Below are 8,256 nucleotides of genomic sequence, written 5' to 3'. Positions count from 1 at the left end.
GACACCGACGCCAAAGACCTCGACCGACCCCCTCCTACACATTCCTGCGTGTTCTATTATGCCCCATAGTTGCCCCTGCACACAGTATTATCCCCCATAGTGGCCCCTGCACACAGTATTATCCCCCATAGTGGCCCCTGCACACAGTATTATCCCCCATAGTGGCCCCTGTACACAGTATTATCCCCCATAGTGGCCCCTGCACACAGTATTATGTCCCATAGTGGCCCCTGCACACAGTATTATACCCCATAGTGGCCCCTGCACACAGTATTATCCCCCATAGTGGCCCCTGTACACAGTATTATCCCCCATAGTGTCCCCTGCACACAGTATTATGCCCCGTAGTGGCCCCTGCACACAGTATTATCCCCCATAGTGGCCCCCTGTACACACTATTATGCCCCACTGTGGACACCCATAAACAATTATTATACTCTGGGGTCTTTTCAGACCCCAGAGTATAATAATCGGAGACCCAGGGGGAGAAAAACATAAAAAACTACTGTTTCTTACCTGTCCCCCGGCTCCTATGCTGTCAGCCTCCGGTGCCGTCCTTTTGCAATGACGTCGGACGTCACATGACCCGGGACGCAGGCCGGGTTCATGTGACGTCAGAGACATCAGACAACTTGGAAGGAGGCCTGGCAGGATCGTGGAGAGGTAAGTAACAGTGTTTTTTATGTTTCTTACCTCTCCCACCCCTCCAATCATTATACTCGGGGGTCCGAAAAGATCCCGAGTATAATGATAGCAGCGATAGCGGCTGTCACCGGACCCCTAATGTTCCGGGCCCTATGGCAGCTGCCTCTGCTGCTATGGCGGTAGTTACACCACTGCCTAAGGAGTATATTGTTATCGTCTTCCAGAAAACAGCTGTCACTGATAATTTCTAAAAAATTTACAGTAGGGGGCAGTGTCAGACTGGGGCATGGACAGCCCACTGGCAAATCTGATTACAAGGGCCCATAGTAAATCATGAGCTTTATTAGAAGTATAACAGATGTTTATATACAGTATATACAGTGTGCGTGTGTGTAATATATATATATATATATATATATATATATGCTCATTAACAAAAAAAATCTGGCCCCAATAATTCAATGTTGTCCCTCTGCAGATTTCTCAGTGAGATGTAATGATGATCTATGGAAAGGATGACAATATTACCGCCAAAGGAGAAGGTTATTAGGGAACACTGGACAATTAGGCGCAGGCTCTAGGAATCTGTTGCTGCTTTTAACATGGATACAAGATGAGATACGGCAGGACATGGAGGTATATACAGGCTCTGTATGGTATATAGCAGCAGGGCCGCCACCAGGAATTTTGGGGCTCCATACACCCTAAGTGTCTGCCCCCCCCCCCCCTGCCATTTTAACACCACTTTATTTTGTGACATACCAATTATGTATTACCTCCCAACTTTTGAAGAGTAGAAAGAGGTAGAAAATGTGCGGAGCGCTCCGCGCGCCGCAACAAGTTTAGCTCCGCCCACTTTTCTGTTGACTCCACCCATTCTCATTCATTTTCATGTGCTCCCACACAGTATAATCCTCCTACAGTCACCTGTAAATTATATGTCCCCCCTCTCTCTCCCCCAGTTTCATATACACCCTTCATCTGCCCCGTTTCATGTCCCCCCCTCCATCTCTGTCCCCAGTTTCATGCTGTTCTCCCCCTTTCAACTGCCCACAGTTTCATGTCCCCCCATCTCTGCCCCAGTGTCATGCCATTCCTCCCCCTTCATCTGCCCCAGTGTCCATGCCATTCTCTCCCCACCCCCTTCATCTGCCCCAGTGTCATGCCATTCTCCCCCCTTCATCTGCCCCAGTGTCATGCCATTCTCCCCCCTTCATCTGCCCCAGTGTCATACCATTCTCCCCCCTTCATCTGCCCCAGTGTCATGCCATTCTCCCCCCTTCATCTGCCCCAGTGTCATGCCATTCTCCCCCTTCATCTGCCCCAGTGTCATGCCATTCTCCCCCCTTCATTTGCCCCAGTTTAATGCCATTCTCCCACTTCATCTGCCCCAGTGTAATGCCATTCTCCCACTTCATCTGCCCCAGTGTAATGCCATTCTCCCACTTCATCTGCCCCAGTGTAATACCATTCTCCCACTTCATCTGCCCCAGTGTAATGCCATTCTCCCACTTCATCTGCCCCAGTGTAATGCCATTCTCCCACTTCATCTGCCCCAGTGTAATGCCATTCTCCCACTTCATCTGCCCCAGTGTAATGCCATTCTCCCACTTCATCTGCCCCAGTGTAATGCCATTCTCCCACTTCATCTGCCCCAGTGTAATGCCATTCTCCCACTTCATCTGCCCCAGTGTAATGCCATTCTCCCACTTCATCTGCCCCAGTGTAATGCCATTCTCCCCCCCCATCTGCTCCAGTGTAATGCCATTCTCCCCCCCCATCTGCTCCAGTGTAATGTCATTCTCCCCCCCCCATCTGCTCCAGTGTAATGTCATCCCCCCCTTCATTTGCCCCAGTGTCATGCCATTCTCTCCCCACCCCCTTCATCTTGCACAGTGTCATGCCGTCCCCCCCCCCTTCATTTGCCCCCCAGTTTCATGGGCCCCCTTCATTATGTTAAACACAAAACAAACACTTATTTACACTCACCCTTGCTTCATCGCTCCCTCGCCGCTCCTCTCTCTGACGCTCATCTCACTCCACTGACAGGTGTAAGCGCGATGTGACGTCGTGACGTCATGCCGTCACGCCGTCACGCGCGATGTGACACACGCCGAAGCGCAGCATTAAACCAGGAGCTGAGCTGAACTCCTGCTTTAATCGCCTGTGTATTGAGCTCAACGGCGTCCGACGGACGCCGATGAGCTGAAATCGAGACAGGCAAGTGCCGGGGGGCCCCAAGAGGCTCTGTGGGCCCCGGCACTTGCCCGACTATACTATAGTGACGCCGGCCCAGGGCACAATTGCTGCTGCGGGCGCCAGGGGTCCGGCCAAAACCAGGCCCCCCCCATTTTTCAATTTGCCCGGGCCCCTGACACCAGTAGTGGTAATACTGCCCTATCGGCGGCCCTGTATAGCAGTACATTTACCACACATGTTACACCTGTAGTCTGGATACAAGATGAGATACGGCAGGACATGGAGGTATATACAGGCTCTGTATGGTATATAGCAGTACATTTACCACAGATGTTACACCTGTAGTCTGGATACAAGATGAGATACGGCAGGACATGGAGGTATATACAGGCTCTGTATGGTATATAGCAGTACATTTACCACACATGTTACACCTGTAGTCTGGATACAAGATGAGATACGGCAGGACATGGAGGTATATACAGGATCTGTATGGTATATAGAAGTACATTTACCACAGATGTTACACCTGTAGTCTGGATACAAGATGAGATACGGCAGGACATGGAGGTATATACAGGGTCTGTATGGTATATAGCAGTACATTTACCACAGATGTTACAGCCGGGCCATTAAAAAAAATCAATTTATTGCAGATTGAACTCCATTGATCAGCTATAATCTGGGTCAAAAAAGTGTTCAATTTCCCTGCAGCACCCCCACAGGTCAAATGAAGTATTACAGAATTGTCATTGTAGGTGTAATGCATGGATATAGCAGGTTTCCAGTGCAAGAGATTCTCTCATAGGTCTGTACAACAGCTGCATGATAAAAGTCCCACACTGAGGATTCCCATCCCCAAGTAATTCTGGGTAAATTATCTAGTAATGTATTTCAACATAGATTTTCTAAAAGTTACAACCCCTTTAACCTGTTGGGGACATGCACCATAGTATTAGGATAGATGTTGGGCACCTGTCCTGGAACTGGGCAGACACCGTAGCTGGCATTTCTCTCTTATTTTACATAGCAGGGACACAGTGTAAGTGCCTGTGATCACAGATGTCTCTGATCACAGGCATTTAACCACTCAGATGCTGTGGTTTGATTCAACCACATCATTTGAGTGGTTACTTTTAGAGATGAGCAAACGGCGTTCGATCGAATTGATATTCGATCGAATATCAGGCCGTTCGAGGTATTCGATTACAATAGAATACCACGAGGCAAACTCACTAAAAATTCGATTCCCCTCCCACCTTCCCTGGCGCTTTTTTTGCACCAATAACTGCGCAGGGGAGGTGGGACAACAACTACAACGGAGGCATAGAAAAAAATCGGAAAAAGTAATTGGCTGGCTAAATCAGGTCACCGCCAATTTATACGAATAGTGGATTTAATATCCGGGTCATATGAGACTGTGAACTATGTGACTGAGACAGGGATAGAGGTACAGACAGGGTTAGCTAGGGATTACCTTTATTTAGGTGGGAATGTTACTCACACAGCTCTTTGGGGCTCTACCTTGTCGGGATCCCTGTCACCTTGCAATATGCGGGAGCTGACTTTTTCCCATAGGAATGCATTGACCAGCGTTGATTGGCCGAATGCCATACAGAGTACAGCATTTGGCCAATCAACACTGGTTCTGCTGGAGGAAGCGGAGTCTAAGATCGGTCCACAGCAGTCTCCATTTTGGTCCGATCTCAGATGTAGCAGTGTTGAGCGCACAGCTCTGCTACACCAGAGATGTAGCAGAGCTGGCTGTGCACTGAGCTCTGCTACATCCGAGATGTAGCAAAGCTGAGTGTGCGCTGAACTCTGCTACATCCAGAGATGTGGACTGATCTTAGACTCCGCCTCCTCCGGCACCCAGCTCTGCTACATCTGCTACATCATAGTCGAATATTGAGGGGCTATTCGAAACGAATATCGAATCTCGAATATTTCACTGTTCGCTCATCTCTAGTTACTTTCACTCCCATTACTACGGCAGCCGAGAAGGCTCCCAGGCCTGCCATAGTTATATCCCTATTGAAGCTTGTCAGTGGCCGGCCTCAATAATTATACAGGGATAATGGACTGTATTGCCAATACAGTAGTAGTATTGCAGTCTATGGTACAATCTAATGATCACAAATACGGAAAAGCGCCATGTCCTCAAGGGGTTAAGTATATCGCAGTATACAGCATTGAATTGTTAGAGTGTTTTTTTTTTACAGTTTCTCTTGCTGGGATCCACTAAAACTGCCTGGAATCCGGATATTAAACATCGCTCTCATCATCATATTTTAACAATGTAATGAAAAAAGATGGACATTATTTGGCAGATTTCGTTCCCAGAATTCATGCTTCGTGTTCCAGCAGGATGTCATTAAATCCACAAAAGCCCAGCCTAAGAGTTTTCAAAGGGATTAACCAAAGAAATTCTCCTAACAAAACACTAATTTATACATGAAAACACTGATTTTCTTTTTTTTTTAATGAGGCTATAAGGACAATGAATGTCATAGTTGTAGCACACACGCAACGCAACGCCATTCCATCTCACATAGAATACATCTCACAATGTTACAGATGCTTTTCATCTTAAGGCCGGGGCTCCACATGGCGTAAACATCGCGGTTTGTCCACGGCATCTTGTAGTTCCTGCAAAGTGGATGGGATTTTAGCAAATTCCATCCTCACATTGCGGGAAAATATGTGCAGCGGACACACTGCGAATTCCAAAACCGTTGAGGTTATGGAAATCGCAACGTCAATTACAGGTAGTCCTCGACTTACGACGTTGATCCGTTCTTACGCGGCGTCGTAAACTGAATTTCGATGTAAGTCGGAAACATACCATACGACGCTGCGTAGGAACGGATCGACGTGATTTAGTGTGCAGCGGCTCGGAACCTAGGAAGGCTGTACCATATACAGTACAGTACAGTACAGTCGCTGCACACTAAATCATGTACTGTACAGGGAGATCTGGCAGCTTGCTGTTACGAAGGAGCTTACTTTTTCTCTTAGGAATGCATTGGCCAGCATTGATTGGCCAGTGTACAGCGTTCAGCCAATCAACACTGGACAGGAGGCAAAGTCTAAGGCTGCATTCACACAGAGTAACGCCAGGCGTCATTTGTGTGTAATTTGTGTGTCTTTTACGGCCGTCATAAAACGTTTACATAGAGTTCTATAGGAAAAGACGTCCGTAATTTACTGCCGTCATTTACGGCCGTCATTACAATGACGGCCGTAAATGACGGCCGTAAATGACGGGCGTCTTTTCCTATAGAACTCTATGTAAACGTTTTATGACGGCCGTAAAAGACACACAAATTACACACAAATGACGCCTGGCGTTACTCTGTGTGAATGCAGCCTAAGATCGGACCACAACAGTCTCCATTGTCCTTAGACTCCACCTCCTCACGGACGAGCCTCAGGCAGAACCAGCGTTGATGGGCCGAATGCTGTACACTAGCCAATCAACACTGGTTAATTCATTCCTATGAGAAAAAGTAAGCTCCCTCGTAACAGCAAGCTGCCAGCTCTCTTCCGACGAGCAAGGACGAGCTTGCTGCAGATCCAGCGTTGATTTGCTGCAGGCTCGTCCTTGCTAGTCGGGAGTGCTGGCAGCTTTCTGTTACGAGGGAACTTTACTTTTTAGCTCATCTCTAGTCATAACCACGAACCGCCGTAACCCGAGGACTACCTGTATACCTACAGAAACACCAGCGGTTTCTCTATAGGTATAATTGAAGCAGAAATCCCGCAGAAGAAACCTCTGCAAACTTTCTGTGAAATGAGCAGGAAAAACCGTGATGTATTTCTGCCACAGTTTTACTCACGCCACTTTATTTTGCTGTAGGAAGCTACATGGGGTCATTGCCTTAGGGTAAGTTCACATGGGTTTTTTTGGTCCGGATTTTGACGCGGAATCCGTGAGTTCACATGCCCTTTCTTCGGGCAGCATTCCATTACGGAATGCTGCAACTGGATGCCGATACACTGTATGCACTGCATCAGCATTCAGTCGAGGCTAGCCATTTTTTAGTCTGGATTCTGAGGCGGCCTCCGCATCAAAATCCAGACCGAAATACTATGTGTGAACTTAACCAAAAGGGGTTTAATTGGCTTAATTGATTAACCACAAGAGATGGGCGATTTGGCACATGATGAACCGGGTTCGTGCCGAATATTCCAAATTGTTTTTTTTACGAAACCGAACGCATTGAGTTTTGTCTCAGTCGAACTAAAATGGCCACCGCATTATACTCTGGGGTCTCATCAGACCCCAGAGTATAATATGCGGAAGCCTAAGGAACGTGAAATAAATACGCTCATACTCACTTTATCTTACTTCTGTAGGGCCTCCATGCGGTGTCTGGCATTTTCCTTGTGACGTCCGTTGCTCATTTGCCCCAGGGAAAGGAAAACGTAGCTATACGGAACCCCACAACAAAGTTAAAAATCAACCCCGTTATTTCACACACGGTGGCTCAGTGGTTAGCACTGCAGCCTTGCAGCGCTGGAGTCCTGGTGTTCAAATCCCACCAAGGGCAAAAAACCATCTGCAAGGAGTTTATATGTTCTCCCTGTGTTTGCATGGAGTTCCATCCCATATTCCAAAGACATACTGATAGGGAAAAAAATGTACATTGTGGGGCTCAAAATCTACATAAAAAGAAATACCCCGCCTCCGTGTCTTTTCCCACCTCTTTGAATGTTAACAGTGTAGTTCATCTGAAGAAGGAAGTTTCCCATCTTCCAGTAACCGAAGGCATGAGGCCAACCAAGACTGGGCTACATCTTTCTGAAGGCCTCATGGCAACCACATGGTCTGTCTTTACAGTACGTACACCATTGCCTATGCACCTTACCAGAAAATACTGAAAAATAAAAAAATTGATGCAAACTTTTTGCATTTCCGATGCAAACATCCACCATGAATGCCATCTAAAGACATTTCTGACCAGTAGGCTTGTGGAGGAATTCAGGCCCATGTACATTAGAGGGCACTTTCCATTTGCAGGAGAGTCGGATGCATATTTACTCGCTAAAACTTGGCACATTCTTGTAAATATTGACATAAAATGTTTTGAAATGTTCAGAATTCTTGGAGATTAACCCATCTGGAGCTGCCAACTTCTTCAAGAATTTCATGCAGCCTGATCATCTTGTATCTATGGTTTACATCCTCAGATAGCTGAAGTACTAGGCTCATCTCACACCATAGATCCATAAATTACGTCCGACAAACAAATGCTCAATTTTTTTCAGATAAAAATAGCTCCTTCAGTGGAAAAAGATTTAATTGCAAAAATATGTGATAAATTTGGAAATGGTAATCTCGGCTGTCGTGTCCGCTTAATATTTTGAATATTTTATTCAATTATTTTCCTTTAAAGGATCTAATTTGAC

This window comes from Leptodactylus fuscus, chromosome 3, assembly GCF_031893055.1.
Source record: "Leptodactylus fuscus isolate aLepFus1 chromosome 3, aLepFus1.hap2, whole genome shotgun sequence".
Lineage (NCBI taxonomy): Eukaryota > Metazoa > Chordata > Amphibia > Anura > Leptodactylidae > Leptodactylus > Leptodactylus fuscus.
This window is presented reverse-complemented; position numbering follows the sequence as displayed.